The sequence below is a fragment of the Corapipo altera genome, unplaced genomic scaffold, assembly GCF_003945725.1.
Source record: "Corapipo altera isolate COAL_440 unplaced genomic scaffold, ASM394572v1 65, whole genome shotgun sequence".
In the NCBI taxonomy this organism is placed as follows: domain Eukaryota; kingdom Metazoa; phylum Chordata; class Aves; order Passeriformes; family Pipridae; genus Corapipo; species Corapipo altera.
The window spans coordinates 6,676,448-6,693,363 of NW_020884891.1; the positions used below are offsets into that span (position 1 = coordinate 6,676,448).

Below are 16,916 nucleotides of genomic sequence, written 5' to 3' on the forward strand. Positions count from 1 at the left end.
TCCTAAGTTCCCATATGCTAGTAGTTTGTGAAGTCAGCATCTTCTATTTGCATATTTTCTATAATAATATTTCACTATAACTTCATTTAAAAGTCATATTAAATTAAACTAGTCATGTCATAAGTCAGGTTGGAAATACCTGTTGCCTTTCTGACACTAACCTCTCTGTTCAAGCATGGCACTGTGTGGAAAGTCCCTCTGTGCAAACAGTGCTCTTTGTCATTTTCTAAACAGCACTCTTTTTGAAAGGGCTTTAAAAATTTCCCAAATGTAATTTCAGGCATTGGCCAATACTGATATTTCAGATCCACCCTGTGCTTCAGTCTCTGTTTAAAATCTCCATGGGACTTTCTATAAAGGCACTGGTCTTCCCCTGCAACCTTTGCCAAAATTTCGCCTTTTCCATTATATCACCTGTGGACACAGTGAAATGAGAATCCAAGTGCCTCCTGTCCTGAAAGAGTCTGTCTACTCCTTCCCAAAGCAGTAATTGCTGAGCCTTGTGTTTATTATTACTGAAAAAGGGAAACTAATGTCTGTGTTAGAGTGTTTTAAACCATAAATAATCACTTAAGAACATGTGTTTTTTTCAAAGAAGATGTTTGCTACTTATATGTAAATAAATTTCCACATTTTGACATCTCACTCAGAATACGGTAATTAAATTGAGTACATAATAAAAATCTTAAACTGAGCTTGATGATTGTATCAGAGTGCTAAGTTGGATAAATTGGATTGTAGTTGGATAAATGGATGTGACTACTATAGCTCAACTTTCTTTGTGCATGAAGACATGGGGAAATCCTAATAAAGAGGCAACTGGTAAATGTTCAATATGTTTAATACTTTGCTGCCTCATTTGGAGAACAAAGAGTTGCCTGTTTCATACTACTGGTTTGGACAAAGGCAGGGCATGGAAACGTGTAATCTGCATTTTCTGAATAGTCAAGATGCACAAAGATGATTTCATCACTCTAACTCTTTTATGTTGGCATCTTAGTAAAACGGGAAAAAAGTAATTTAAAGTTTTGGAGTTTTTTTGCTAAAATCCAGAATCAGAATCAGAAATATTAACAGTTCTGTTGTGTTTGTAATGCAGTGTGAAGCATTGGTCTAATCTAGACACAGGACTACCACCCTAGAGTGTAAAATTGAACTAATCTTTTAAAGAAGTTTAAAATTACTACTCCTATCTCTGAGAGCTGATCTAATAAACTGATGAATATGTAAGAGTTTCTGACACCCAATGAGAAATCCAACAGTATAAAAAGAATGAAAGGATCAAGGGAAGAGAGTCTAATTCTTCTCAGGAAGCCACTCCTGCTAATGTGATGAGGAAACTCCTGCTGTGAACTGTGTCACTTCCATCATGTGGGACCACTTTGTGAGACCTTGTAATTTTGTAGCTTTGGAAAATAACTGAAAAATGAATTTTCCTGGCAGTTTTGACAACAAAATATGTTTTACTTTATGTTATAGTGATCGGTCTGACAGTCTTTCTGTAAATAAGTCATACAAAAATTCATAATGTATGACTATGCAATTCAGGTCCAGAAATGTGCACCTGTGACAGTGGCAACATAGAGAACTAAGTACTCATTGCAATGGACTTCACTGGGCAGTTCTAGTTAAATATGCCCTACATTTACTTAATTTTTAAAGAAGAGAAAGAATGATCTAATGTTGGTGTGCACCTTATCTATTAATAGTCTGTTAGGTAACAGACTTGCCTTTTGGCAAGTTTCATTTTTCTGACAGTAGTGAAAAATAGTTAAACATCAAAAAATGGGACATGTGCTATTATGTTATACAAGAGCTAGCACCTTCCATTAGTGTTCCTGTTTTTTCTCTGAATGTATTACTTTGTGGTGTTCTCACCTCCAGGCGTGGGAATGTCTCATCTTTCTGACCTGAAAAGGGTCCTGTGTGCTTGAATGCATATTTGTTTTTCTCCTTAAACCAGAAGTTATTAATACCTGGTCCTGGTGGAGGTGCTAGTGTTGAGCCAAGAGTGTGAGGTTTCTCATTTGGGGAAACGGCTTCCCCCTTTTCTGGCCCAGCTCTGCAGTGCAACTCTGGTCCCTCTCTCCTTCTCCTCATTTACCTCCTTCTTCCCATAGCAGGTGTTTGCTTTTTCTTTCTCAGTTCGAGGCCTCTTTTGAATTAACTCCTGTTCTCCACCACTTTTACACAGAAGTGTCCCTAATGCCTTTGATTTTCTGAACCCTTCTAGTGATTTTCAGCGTGAATGTCTTTGTGGCAAATGTAGATATTAGGGTAGCCATGAGGCCACATATCCCAAATCGGACAGCTAGAGGCTGGATGGGGAAAGGCCGCTGCAACGCTCCCTGCCCAGGAGCACAGAGTACAGGGTGCAAGGGCCAGGCACCCGCACCCCACATGCTCCTTGTAGGAGCCAAGCCCCGAGCCAGCCCCTGTCTCTGCTGTGTGAGGAGCTCCTTGCCCGATGCCCACCAGCATCAGCTTCACCTGGGTACCCTCAACCCCACCCCGCGGGGAGACCAGGGGAGTTTATAAGGGGAGCCCGGAGCTCTTCTGTCTATGTGGCAAGGCTGGGGGAGCCAGGGCTGCTTGTGCGTGGGAGACAGGCCAGTCTTGTGCTGGAGGAGAGATGCCTGTAGGGAGAAGGGATGCTTGCTTGAAGGAAAGTTGTACACAGGGGAAGAATAAGGGATGGTTGCGGGGCAGGAGGGATGCGTGCACGGGAGGTGGGATGCACGTAGGGCAGGAGGAGGGATGCACGCAGGACACGAGGGATGTAGGCAGAGGCAGGCAGGGGAAGGCAGGGCAGAGCAACCCGGCGGCTGCGGGGACGGGGGCACGCCCTGGCTGGGTCCGCAGCTCCTCCCTCACCCTGAGTGACTCCGCGCTCGCCCACTCGCGGCGCGGGGACAACGTGATGTGCAGGCGGGCTCTCCAATCCGACCGGGGCGGCGGGGCTGGGGCGCGCCGAGCGCGGGCAGCAGGGCTGGACTGGCACGGCGGGACGGCTCGGAACGGCACGGAGCGAGCGGTGAGTGCTCTCGGGGCTCTTCCAGCGCGGCCGCAACTTGGGGAAAGTTTGCCAGCGCTCCCCCCGCCGCCTGGACGTGCCGCCCGCCCGAGCGGAGCATCCCGGCGGCGGCGGGAGCAGGAGCGGAGGAGGCGCCGACCGGCCCGGGGGCTCCGCGGGGCCCGGCCCGGCCCTCGCTGCCGCCTGGCCCCGGTCCCGACCGGCCGTGTCCCCGGCGGGGTCCCAGGGCGGCGGGGAGGGCGCGCAGCCCGGGAGTGTCGGTGCCCGCCGGGACGCGGAGGACGCGTCCGCCGGGCGCGCTCCTGCCGCCGCTTCCAGCCTCCCCGCGGCGATGAAAAGGCACTTGTCTGATTCATCCCCCTGGAAAAGTTCACCCCGGGGCGGGCCCAGCGCGGGGGGATGCTCTGCCCGCGGCCGGGCCGTGGCTCCGCGCTGGGATGGAGCCCCGGCTCCTGCAAACTTGGGGCTTTGTGCGAGTTGGGGGAAGCAGAGCCCGGCCGAGGGGCGGGGAGGTGCCGCTTCCCGCTGCGGGTTCCCACAGGGCTGCACTGAAAAGGGGTTCGGTTTGCGCTTAACTTTTATCTTTTGTTCAGGGTAGTATTCCCGAAGCAGAAAAAGTGAGGAAATGGGGGCGACTTCTCTTCTAATAGAAGTGGGGTGTAATAAATTGACCTCATGGGACAGCTGTATGAGTTTATTTTTATGCATCTCTAATTTGGACTGGGAGAGGAAGTGTCACCCTGCTCCCCCTAACAATGGCTTCTTGTTGGGAGCCTGAGGAGGGGAAGGGAAAGGGAAGAGCAGGGAATTTTTCAGGAGGTAAAGCTTCAGACTTTCGTTTTCTTAGGAAAGACTGGGGCACCCTGACGCTGGCTGTAAGTATTCTGATGGATAGTATCAAATCCCAGTGCTCACAGAGGTAACAGACTCTGCAGTCATGACTATGCTACAGTTTTAAGTTTTTATCTAAGTAGGTCTGAGACATGTGCGTGGGAACCGACTTCCTTGGGACAGCCTGCATGTGTCTGCTCTGTAAGAGCATCTGTACCTTCAAGCAGGGCATCCCTTGTACTCACAGATTTCTTTTCAGGAGAGCTGCTGGTATAGCTCCGAGCAAATGCCATCAAATCAGCCTCTGAGGTTGTTATTGCTGTTACACAATTCCAGTGGAATGTGAGAGCTGGGCTTCCTGTTTTTGGTCAATCTGTAGAAGAGACTATAAAAGATAATAGATATCTCAGATAAATTGCTTTTGCATGAAAACTTGGAGCCATTGTTCCACCAGTAACACTTGTGACTTCTCCAGTGAGCCTGGTAACCTGAGAAACTCCTTAATGCTGGGAGACTTGCTCAGAGTGACTTTAAAGACAACAGCTGGAACCTGGATATAAAGAGGGAATAGTTACGAAGATCAACATGTGTTAGTGCTGCGCATAATGATGTATAGAAATTCAATCTGTTTTGAAAAGAAGTCTTGTGCAAAGAGGAGCTGCTGGTAGTTTGTAAGTGGAGAACAGTGATTCAGGGGGATTAGTGGACACAGGGCAAGTCCCCTGGGTGCAATATTCTGCAGCTGATTTTTGCCCCGGGGGTGTTTGATGGCCTTATGTGTGGGGTGTGTGCATGTAGAGACTTTAAATTCCAAATCTGCTGTTTTGCATCTGAGTAACTTAAAAAAAAAGGCCATAAAATAATTTGCTAAGAGAAATATTTTCAAAACACTACTGTTATCACAGCCTGTTAATCTTGCCAAAGGTTTAACAATTTGAGGATGTAGCTTGGTTGTAACCAAGCTCCTTTGAAGGAATTTTCTGCTTGTGAAAGATGAATTACTCATTCTTTGTCTGAGTTAAGAGATTGTAATGTGATTATTAAACTCAGTTATTCAGTGCTAGATATAAAGAATTATGTTCAACTGGGGTCTTTGTTCGCTTATCAAAGTTAATCTGATTAAGTTTCCCCTCCTATAAAATAGGCAAACATCTCCCCAGATTAAAGAATGCCCAAAACTCCAGAAACCTATTTACTAGTTTTTGCTAGATTAGCTTCACAGTGGACAGGGCTCTGGGAACTGATGACTTCATTAGGTATTTGGCTGATGGATGCTTGGAATTGGAATAAATGCAGAGGAACCCCTTCCCCTGGGGCTCCCTTACTGACTTCTCTGTTCCGGGTTTCAATTGTTGTGAGATTAAGGTGGTGAGTGAAGGAGTTGCAGCCTTGTTAAATGGGTTTGCTGCTGAATCCACTCATGCGGGATCTTCTAGTAACTCTTTCCTGTGTTTACTTGGCTTTCTAGTGCAGCAACTTAACTGGCTTAGGAGAAGCAAAAAGACAACAGTTTTGACTTGAAGGAAGCAAAGGAAAATGCTGCTCAGTGATCGATTGGAAAGGATGTTGGGCACCCTAATTCAGTAGCTGTGCTTAAGCAGCTGCTGGTGATTTAAGTGATCTGTGTGCCTTGTGAATAGCTTTATAGGTAAACTGCATGCCTTTTGTGCAGTAAAACTGCAAATGCACCGCTTGGAGCATCAGTACAGGAGTTGCGTTTTTGACAATGTCTATAGTGTAATGCATCAGGAGCCGAGAAATGCTTTTCTTTTAAGTGATTGGCAGTGAGTTTAGGGAGGGTGTGCCCACCACAGATACTGTAATCGATTTCCTTATCCAAGTAGGTGGTGTGATCAGTAGCTCATTTAGCACCTGAGGTTGTCTTGATGGTGATACTTAAGGTGGTGTTAATTTGTTTGGTGACGTGTCCCAACGCACAGATAGTGTTCTTGGTAATCTATTTTACATAGTATTAAATAATAGGTGGTGAAACACAAAGGGACTGTGTTTTCAAGAGTCAAAGGCCAAGTAAGTTCTGCTTTATATAAAAAATTTCAGTGTGGTATTTTTCTTCTTTGTAACTTAAACAAAGAAACCCCAAATACAATGTTTTGCATCTTTTCATGTCATTAAGTGCTGAGAGGCGTGGACCAGAATTCTCTGGGGACGCTTGTCCCTCTTTAGATACAGGCCTGTTAGCTTCATTTTTCTTGCACGTGAACTGCCTGTGGCAGAGGAGATGATGGAAAAGCAGCATCAACCCTGCTTGCATTATTCCAGCACAGGTTTTGTACAGATCCATCGGTGCCCTACAAAACACAGTCCCAGCTCTCTAATGGTGTTCACAAGGGCAGCTCTTGACCCGCCACGCTGGGAGGCAGGTTAACCCTGTGCAGGGACGCTGGGATGCTTCTGATTGTGAAGAGAGTGGAAAGCAAATGAGAGGATGGAAGGAGGGAGATGCCACTGCTACAGTGTTGCTTTGCAGTTTGCTGAGGGTTGGACAGGTGAAATTTTTTGCGGCTACAACTTGTTTTTTATCTGTGCCATGTAGTAGCAATTTGCAGCAAAAGAAACATGGTATAAAGTGTGGGTTTGTTCGGGTTTTGACTTTACCTTTGCTCCATGTATATTAAAGTAGTAATTCAGCATAAAAAAGCAAATTCTCGTCTCTTGGGGCCAGCTGTTTAAACATGACTGACAAGCTATCGAGCTGTATGGTGCAATAACAGATATTAATTTTTAACTTATTAGTTACTACTGAGAAGTTCTTTGGGAATAGCCACAATATGATGTGTTAATATTTATTAACTAGTTGCTGAGCTTTGCATACTCAGTACTTTTTGAAATAAGTACTAGTGTGCATTAATTAATCTGTGTATCTTTTTGGACGTGTAGCTCATGGAATAATTAAAATTGCTAATTGCATAAAAAAAGCCACACATGAATCCAGAAACTTCTACCACCAGATGTGTGAAAAGTAGAATTAAATAGTGAATTAAAAAAGTCTACCAAACAACCTTAATGAATATGCAGAGCATAACATTTCTGAATATCTTTTTCTTTTCAAGCACATTGCAAAACTGAGACCAGCTCTTTCAATGAGGGTGACGCAAGGTTGAATTAAATCAGTATTTGTTGGGTTACTGCAATGAATGTCACAACATCACCTATCCCTGGTCCCCAGACCCCTTGATAGGCATCTGTTGACATCTTTGCACGTACGTTCCTGTTGGCATTTTGGGAATTGGTTTATTGCACAAGCAGCAGTGGTTGTGTTTGTGGCAGAGCTCTGCCTAAGCATTGCTGGTAGGGGAGGGCATAAAAAGGACCTTTTCCCCTGTGATCGTCCCAGGGAGTTGCTCAGGCTCTAATGCAGAATCATCTATTCCTGCTTGCACCATTAAAGCCCTTTCCAGCTTGGAGGTACCTGCTACTCTTGTTGCTGGTAGATGAGTAGGTGGGAAGCGTGAGAGGTGAAGGCCATTGGGTGGTGGTCCAACATCTGGGCTCTGGGTGCTGTGGCTGGGAGAAATGATGCAAACTGTCCATCATGGAGGTCCTGTGAGCTGCAGCAGCTGACAGTGACTGGGCAGCTGTAATCACTTTCAGCCATGTGACTGCTGGTCATGAATGAACTACTGTTGTGTCCCCTGCTCCATACACAGGGTTTGGGTGTACTGTCTCTCTTGGATTTACTGAACGGCAGGAAACTAAAAATAGGTATCTCCAACGTGGTCTGTGCTGAGGGTGGGTATGGGGTGAGTGGTGCTTAGACACAGCAGCATTTAGTACAGCTTCAGTCTTAGCAGCTGCCTACTTTGTGCTCTTCAGTGCTGAAGTTGTAGGTGGTGGGTTGGTCTTGCTTTTGTCCATCCTTGCTAGTGTCTCCTGCCCTGGATGTTCTTCCTGCCTCTAGGTCAGGTTTCTCTGAAGTGGAGACTTGGATAACACCTCTCTGTCATATGCTATAAGATTCAATTGGAGCACTGCAGCACAGTCTGTGAGAAGTCTCCTGGTTTGTGCAGATATTTCTCAAGTGAAGGGATGGGTTAGATGTAGATTTCCTCAGTTTTACCTGGGTAGTTTTGCCCACACTGTGCCATCAGCATGGATAAAGGGAATTCCAGCTGTTAGAAATCTTCCTGCCTTGTCTTTTTGTGCTGCAGTCCCCAGGCCCACCCCATCTCCTTTGGCACATGGCACCAGTACACCTGGGGTGGGTGTGCTGCAGCACTGGGGATGTGCTGCATGGGGAGGGTGATGGAGGCCCACCCTTTTCACTGATGATCAAGGAGATGATTTGATTACAGCCAAAAAATGTGTTGGTGGCTGAAGAGCCCAACATGGGCAGCAGGTGCTGTGTTTGAGATTTTGGATATTTGGTTCCTGTGTGATTTGCCAGCCATGTAAAGAGCAACCGGTCTCCTTGTAGAAGCTGAGCAAGAAAATGGGATGAATCAGTGGAGCTGGAAGACAGAAGACTCCACCTAATAGGGGTGGAGAGTAGGGTGGGAAGAAAGGACATGCCCATCTGCACTCTGCTAGTACCACAGTGTTTGATCTGGAGGTGGTGCCACTGGAGGTAATAGAGCTCTTCCCTGTGGTGGGCATGTGTGATGTCAGTGCTGCTGACCAACAGCTGCCCTGACAGCAGGACTGCCTATTTGCCCTGGTCCACCCTCTCCCAGCAGATCTGTTCCCATCAGGGGTGTGGACCTCCCTGGACAGGGTGCTCAGCTGTGGTGGCCAACAAGGCAAGACCACTCAGTCACTGTGGCATCTGCTGGTCTCTTGGGAATCTATAATCTGTTGGCTTTTTTTGGTAATAGATTAAAAATGCCAACAATGATAAGCAAGTCCTGTCTGGCCTGCTTGGAGGAATTATATCACGTGTGCTCCTCTAACAGCTAGGGTTTCACATCTGGGGTTTGTGGGTTAACGCCTGGGCTATTCAAAGCTTGTTTTGTCACTGGGTTGTGAATGGCATGATGATGAAGAGGCAGCTTCCCAGTCTGAAGGAGAGTTGCTATCAGCAGAGATGGAGCTATGGACAGTTATTCTTTCCCTTTTGTTTGTTTTGCCGGTTGATTCCTTAGTTTCTCTCTACCTTTCAGCATCTGTGAGCCATGTGGCTGACCACTGCCCATGGAAATGAAGCATCCTTGGCAGGTGGGCTTGCCTTAGGTCGCCTTCCTTGTGTCCCCCTGTGCTGGCTGGTCCATACTGACACCCTGTGTTGTGGTGCAATGTGCACATTCCTGGGGGTGAATTGGCTCTTCCTGCGACATCCAGACAACACAGCCCCAAGGGCTGTGGTGGCCTGTGTACTACTAACATTTGGGAGTCAGTATGGAAGAAATAAAATAATTATTGATTTGACATGCTTTTGAGGATGTGGGGAGCTGGACAACTGTCTGAAATGGGAAGCTCTGGTTAGGACTGCTGCCGATTGCTCATGTCAATCCATATGGGCCATATGCTTCTAACCAGTCTCCTTGTCTCATTTCCTTCTCTGAAATGCTTACAGCTGTTTTTCCTGCCTCTTCAGTAGGTTTTTTGTTCCTGTAAAAAGAGTGACGGCTCACAGATGCTGCTGGAAGTCCCCACTGCATAGCTGGGAAGAGAGACTATTACTGTAATCTTCAAGGGAAGATAAAGTGTAGTGTCTCTGCAGGAGGCCCAATTACTGCTGTTTTGAAGTAAGCTTTTTTGTTTTTTCTTTTTAAAGCTGAAAATAGATTTCACTGTCTCATTCACTGTTTCCTCATCATATACTGCCCTTAGTGATGGAAGTGAGGGAACAGGGAGTTGATGAGGTCACTTACAGGTAGAACAAGGAAGGATGAAGGGATATTGGCAGTGATCGTGTGTGTTGAGGTGTTCGATAGTCAGTCTTGCTGCTATGCATCTAAAACCTGGGTTAAACTTCGGTGTTGCTTAGATGTTGGCTTTTTCTCTAAAGAAGTCTGTGGCTGAAATGATAGCAGTGCTTGAGGTTCATCTTTGCTGGTCCTCCAGTTATGTACCATCTCTTGTGTTCTGCCCTTTTTGCATTCTGCCAAAAGAAGTAATTGCAGACCTCTGTAGTTGGGTTAATGATCCAGCCCTGGTCAGGTGAAGAAGGAGCTCTATAGATGCTGATGCCTATGCAAGTGTTTCATGGTTTATGGATGGATGGAAAAGGGTCATCTGAAGACAGTGAGAGAAGCTCTCTGTACTCACTTTTAGACAAATGACCTGTGTACTGCAAGGAAGGTGGGGTTAATGTGGCAAAGTAAATGGCTGTGTTGACTTGACTTGAATGCCAAGTCAGGACAGTGCCTGTAACAAATGAAACCTAGTTGTGTGTTCATGTCTGAAGTCTGTGATCTTGGGTTCGTTTAGGTGCTGAGAGTACAAAAAATCTCAGCTTTTTAATGACTTGGTTTCCTGCTGGCCATAAACCTAAATAAACAAAACTTCTCTTATTTTCTAATCCTCTAATTTAACTTTTTTGCAGTCCCAACTGCACAAAACAACAAGGTGTCCCAACAGTTGTTTTATTGGTATTGGAGATAGGAAACCTGGTATAGGATCCCTGTGGTATGTCCGTGGCTGGTGACTGTTTTCCTGCCTCATCCTCCCAAGGCTCTCATTGTTGTGCAAGGAACCATGGATTGGCTTTTTCTTCTGCACAAAATATACTGGGGCTGTACTCTCCTCAGCCTATGTTGTAAATTATACTTTATAATCTACTGTAGGAAATGGAAAAGAAAGTAAATCTGATTTGTGTTCTTTTAGAGCCCTGTTCTTTAGACCAAAATACACAGGATAAGTCTGGCCCTTCCCTCTATTCACTTTTCATAGCCTCCTTTGTTTTTAATTTATATATCTTCTTATTCTAAATTCCTCCCGTCCCCAAAATAGAACAGACATCAGCCTGCAAGCAAAGATTGCCAGGCATTGGTCTTGTGGATTATAGTGGCTTTTTGGCCTGGTTGGAGACTGAGCCCCACCCTACGTAGGCTTGGATTAAAAATAGTCTTCCTTTTCATCAAGCTGAAAACTCTGCACAACACATCTATGTCTTGGTTTCTGGGGTATTGGCAGCCATGGTAGCCTTTCAGCTATAAAATACCTCGGAAAATCTGTTTGCTGCTAATTCTTCCAAAAGTGCAAAGGTGACTGGTGTTGGGAAGGTGTGGAGCCAGATGTCGGACTGCCAACCACACTGTTATCATAGATGTTGAGTAAAGTTTTAGCCATGCTTCTTGAGGGATCTGAAAGAGTTGAAAACTGTAGACTACACATTAAGGTGCCACTTTAAGAATGTGTCAACTTAAGCACTGGGGGGGAAGTCCAATGGCCAGGAGGCTGTTCCTGCCCCACAGCCTCTAGCTCAGTCCTATGTGTTCAGACCTGAGCTGCACACTCCTCTTATAAAACAGAAAAAGCCATCAAGGGCAAGAGGTTAGCCAGTATCTGGTGTGGTGATCTCATTCCTCCACTGCCTATTGGAAAAGCTAAGCCTCAAACCCAAGCTTCTCAGGCAAGTCTGAGTGGTTGGCCATGGGATAGCAGAGGGAAGATGCAAGTGTCTCCTTGCCCTGGGCATCTGTTCTCTACCTCATGAACCTCAACTGTTGACTTCTTGTGTGGTTTAATTTGTTTTCCACTGTCTTTGGCCACGCTTTGTGAGGCAGTGAGTTGTTTTACAGGGTGGAAGCAAATGCCAGCCTCTTGCAGGCTCCTGCCGGCTCCGTGGGGGAAGGCAGGATGTGGCTGATCTGGGCTGTGGAAGCAGGCGGTGCTGCCTAGCAATTCCTCCAGCTTAACCATAAGCCTTTACGGTTGTTTAGGGCAGGGGTGGGAGTAAATGAGCAGGGGAGTGTGATGGGAGGAGGGCAGGGAGACTCTGCCCATTGCCTGTTCATGGCTGTTTATGACTAGTGTGCTCTGTGGGCCTGGTTTACGTGACCTTGTCGATCAAAGGTCTCTCTGTAATGAGAGAAAATGCCTTTTTCTTTTCAGTTTTTGTAGACTCTGCCTTGGCCTGTTCTGTTTCTTGTTCTTTTATTCTAGACTAGATAGACTGTAAAAAACCCTTAAAAATGTGAAATATTGTGTCTCGTAAAACCTTTGTAAACAGTCACAAAACTGGCTGTAGGAGGACACTAGAAGGATTTTATTTCTCCCAAAGCCTAGGGATGAGCTTTCAGCCTTTGTCTAACTCAATTGCATGTTTTTACTGTAATTGAGAGTCAAGGGGCTATTTGTTCATATCTCAGATTCTTAAAGTACAAAAACTGACTCCTGCAGTTATGCCTTTACTACAGACTTTTTTTTTTCTAGAGGAAACTGAATTTTGTTTGAAAAAAAAGTTTGAAAAAATTGTATCAATACAGAAACTTACACAAGGCAAAGTGAGCTGCTGCCCACTGCAGGGTCAGGTCAAGACAATGAAAAACACCAACTTGGAAAAAAACATAAAGAAAAACTCATGATCTGGTGGATGAGACAGGCTGAGTAACATCAGAAATACTGCTGGCTTTTATCAGTGTTTCCTATGTCAACTGCTGAATGGGGCTGTGATTTGGGGAGATGCTGTATGTTTTGAGGGGGTCTCACCTCTGGCAATAGGTAATCCTGCTCTTGACCTGTGTCCTGTTAGTGCAGCGCCTGCCAGAGTTTTGTGTGCTAGAACTGCTTCTGCTGCCTCGGTTCCAGTGGAGACTGTCCTGTTAGGGGAGGGGGAAAAAAAGAATTGATTCCAGTGTTCTAGGGACATCCCCTTGGATTGCTACTGAAATTGTTGTGTTTCTTGTGGTGGCGGAAAAGGAAGCTTAAGAATCACCTCTGTTCTCCTATGCTTTTTTTTTCTTTCTTTCCTGAAGATCAACGTATGAAAAGTATTTTGTTACTAGAAGGACATACAGGCACATTGAGTGTGTGTGATTCTGCACTCAATTTATATCTGTGTGGCTTATTTTTTACCAATATGTTAGGGATTAAATTAGGACTCTCCAGAGCTGAATGCACAAGAAGTTTGAAATGCAAGTTGAAGACCTTGGATAACAGACACTTGTACCCTCTCTGGATTGGGTGGAAGGTGATGTGCAGTGGGTTGTTGCTGAAACAAGTTTGCACAGTCACCTGTGTGCCGTTTCCATGTTCTTCCCTGTCTGTTGTGTTATCTGAAAGTTATAGCTGAAGTCCTTCTTTTCTATATGCTCATTCCCTCAAAGTATCTTTGCAGCTTGGCATCCCAGGAGCTGACTGGGTGAGTGAGATGGGATCCTGTTCTGCATGCTGGGAGTACCACATAACACTCTGCATCGTCAGTGCCAGAAATAGTGGTTGTGAGTGATGCAGTTCATGTCAAGATGGAGTGGAGAGATGAGTAGTTTTGCTTTATGGGAGCATCCCACCTATGGTGGACCCATTAGCTTCCAACAGAAACTGGAGACTGGAGCACTTTGGGGTTACCATGTCCATAGCAATGCATGTGTCTCTTCCTAAATTTGATCAGATTTGAGGTTATTTTAATGTTTGTATTGGTCTTTGCCTCAGTGATGTTGCTGGTGCATGTGGTACTGTCCCTGGTGGCAGGGGAAGTCTATGTACCAGGACTTCTGCTCCATGGACTGTGCCCAAAATAACAGGGAAGGGGGATTGCTGATCTGCCTCTTCTGCCGTCTCTCCAGAGCTACAAGGTAGAAGAGTGTCTTGCTCTCCTTTCACAAACAGTAGGACTGAACTTGCTGCCTTTGACTCTGCCCTGCTGGGAAGGATGGGAATGGTGAATGAGGTCCCATGTGTTTTCACAGTCTCTGTCCCTGTTTTCACGGCAGAGCTCAGCACAGCCCCTCTCAGCAGAGGAACTGCTGGGCAAGCACCAAAGTTTTTAGAGTGCCCAGGACAGCGCTAACCAAGTGGAAACTTGAATTCAAGCTACCAATCCCTATAACTGGCATTCATATTTTGTGAGGCAGTGCTTCAGCTGGGTCACCTACTAAATGGTGTCTGAAAGATCATAAATTCTGGGTCCTTGTTTATGCTACCATTGCAATCTCGTGCTTCTTCCTGCTAATCAGCCAGGAAGGGTCTGTGGAGCGTTGTTTGGGTTTGGAGCAGGGCTGTGGTTTTGAGATTCCAGGATGCTGAGTCTTGTCCCAGGGACAGGCTTGGATGCTCTCCTGCCTTGGAGCCTGTGCAGCAGGACATTAATGAACCGGCTGATACTCCAGCCCATCCCTGTTTTCCTTGGGTTAAAACAATATTTACCTTCTGCTCTAACTGTCGAGCAGCTGCAGTGCTGCGGCGGTGTATATACACACATATATATTTTCCTATAAATCCTTTAGTTAAACATTTCCTTGACCCAGCGTAGAATAAGGTGCTTGTCTCCAGCTGGTCACAGAAACAAAGGAAGTGAGTTCCAAAACAATATTGCAATTAAGCTGTTTCTTCCTGAATTTCGCACAAAATGTTTGGCCTCCGAGAACGCATTGTGAGGACTTTATTTTAGGGAATACATAGGGTGTTGTAGGTGCATATAAAAGTTTATGATTGCTATTGTGCAGGCATTCAGGGAGAAGGTTGGCCCCTGCTTTTAAGAACCGTTTCTGAGATAGCAACATTCTGAAGGTCAGTAGAGAACAAATGGAAATACCTTTACAAAAGCATTCATTTTTCTCAGTGCTCCTGGAACTAATAAGCAAGTTTCTGAATCCTCACTTAGATAGAATTCACCTTTCTATTAGGAGAGAAGGGAAACTGGGCCTTCTGAAAACTGAAAATATTTTGAATAAGCAACCTTAATGTCTGACCTAAACTTTAGCCTGTTCCTTTCTGCACTGTTTGGCCAAGGTTGAGACTAAGCTTTCCTTGGGGATATGGATGGGAGGTTCCAGTGCAATCATACCCCTGCCCTTCAGTTGCCCACCCCTCTGTAATGTTCTCGTTGATCTAATTTCCAGCTGGGCTCTTGCCACTGTTTTATATAAACCAAATGCTCAAGCAAAAGCAGCATAGTCAGACTTCTTGTTGAAAAGCTGAAAAACTTGCATTGCTTCTGCCCAGCTAAGAAGCTCCTGGAAGTTACTGAAGCTGCGCTGGATGGATGGTTGTGGCAGTGCCCATCCTACTTCAGTTATATCCATCACTAATGACAACAACTTTTGTGTTTCCCTTGCTTCCTCCCCATTCTCTAAGTAGTATGTACCCTTTTTCTGCATCACATAGGGTTATTTTTGTTGGTCCCTTTGCTCCCTGTGTTCTGAAGACCTATATAAAAAAAGATTTGGGAAGCCATGAAATGGAGTAAGATTCTGCCCTGTATGAATGGCCTTGGAACCCCATGTTGTGCAAGAGCCTTTACAACCAGTACCAGTCAATGATTCACTTTAGCAATTAAGGCTTTGTGTGTTGGGTTGATATCAACTTGGCACATAGCTAAGCATTGCACTTTCTTTTAGTGCACTGCCCTTCCACATGTAACTCTCACAGCTCATATTCTTGCTCAGCATTTGGACCTCTTTGGTGTAATAACATGGCCTTGCTTGGTCTTGGATTTATGTAGGATTTGTAAATTTGTTTGTTTGCTTTTTTAAATTGTTAGGATGAGGGTTTTTCTTAATTCATAAAGCATTAAACTCAACAGCAACAACATACTAGGGAATATAAGAAATCTGCCATCAAAGCAAAGACTGGCTTCACAGCATAGAGATCAGTCTGCTACTAGTAGCTGTTTTTTATGGTCTGGAAAATGTGAGACAGCTTACTGATTAACAGCGTAATGAGTTGTGTCTGGTGAAGATTGCACTCTAGGGACCTGAAGGCTATGGGTGACAACTTACAGTGTATATGTGAGTGGTTCTACCTCACCTTTCTACATATTTGAAGAGTGCAGTAGTTGTGAGAGTCCCTGAAGTTGGCCTGTCCAGCAGGTCCATCCTAAAGGAGATTTTCTCTTGGGCTCTGAGACAAAAAGAGCAGTTGGAGGGAAGCCAACAAATGCACGAGCTAAATACCAGAGAAAGCTTCAAGGTCCCTTGAGATGAGATTCTGGACTAATTCAACACAGCTGAACTCGTAGGTCCCCTTGCACAACATGAAGGGCCACGTGCCTCTGGCAGGATGTCCAGACAAGATACCAGTCCCTCCTTGGAGATCCTCCCAGGCTGGGCTAGGAGTGTGGGCTGATGCCCAGGCTGGTCAGTGACTGCACCAGCAATGAAACCTTTTCTGATGGTGGGAGGTCACCTGCAGGTGGGTTATGTGGGACTGAAGAGCCACCCAGTGGCAGTATCCCAAGCCTCCCACTAGCCAGGAGTGGGTGCAGCAGATTGGTCTGGACAGTGGCCAGCAGTTGGCCAAATGTCTATTTGGTGGTCAGAGCAGGCTGTGACTGCAGTGGTATAACCTCTTATTGTGTATTGGTGGAGGATATCAAGTGGTTCCTGACCTCTGGTTCTGCATAATTGCCAGTCTTGCTACAGCCCATGGATTTATTTTTCAAGCCACATCCTTTTTACTGTTGTAATCTTATTTTGAAGATTACACCAATTTTATTAGTAATTTAATAGGGTGCTTCTGTAGGCAAGTCATTGGTGATGTTTGGCATTAGAGAGAGCTCTTGAAGTTGAGTTTTTGAGTCAATATGAGGTGCAGTGCTTGGCTTTGGCAACAGTATTTAAGTTTTAATATTTAGAAAGTGAGTCTTCTCACGGGAAAAGTCTGACTTAAGTACCTGCAAACTTTGCAAAGCTGTTGCTGTTGCTCAGGCTGTAGAGAATTTATCACTGGCAGAAAATTAAAAGGCTTGTGACAGACTTGCATGAAAATACAAACCTCTTCTGAACAAATCTGTACTCTGTCATTTACATTGTGCTACAATTTGCAGTTAAGATTGTACTAAGATCTTTTGACATGCAGAAAAAAAAAGGTTTTTAAGAAGCATCAAAAAACAAAGAACTATTCTCTATTCCAAGCTCCTCCAGTGTCTTATCCTTTGACTCAGAGGAGATGTAGCAGAAATGATGGGAAAGTGCCTCAGAACTGGTGGTGG

At 45.3% G+C, this 16,916-nt stretch overlaps 1 protein-coding gene across 3 annotated transcripts in view; it reads left to right on the forward strand.

Annotated features, from left to right (window-relative positions):
* Nucleotides 1-2,932: 2,932 nt before the first annotated feature.
* The window catches only part of PLS3 (plastin 3), a 50,934-nt gene continuing 36,950 nt past the window's right edge, over nucleotides 2,933-16,916 (forward strand). The window contains exons 1-2 of one of the 3 annotated variants that reach the window (XM_027645296.1): nucleotides 2,933-3,034; nucleotides 9,417-9,567. The gene's annotated coding sequence lies outside the window, so the exon portion shown is untranslated. The remainder of the gene's footprint in view (nucleotides 3,035-9,416; nucleotides 9,568-16,916) is intronic. The other 2 variants (XM_027645297.1, XM_027645298.1) reach the window with 2 other exon arrangements.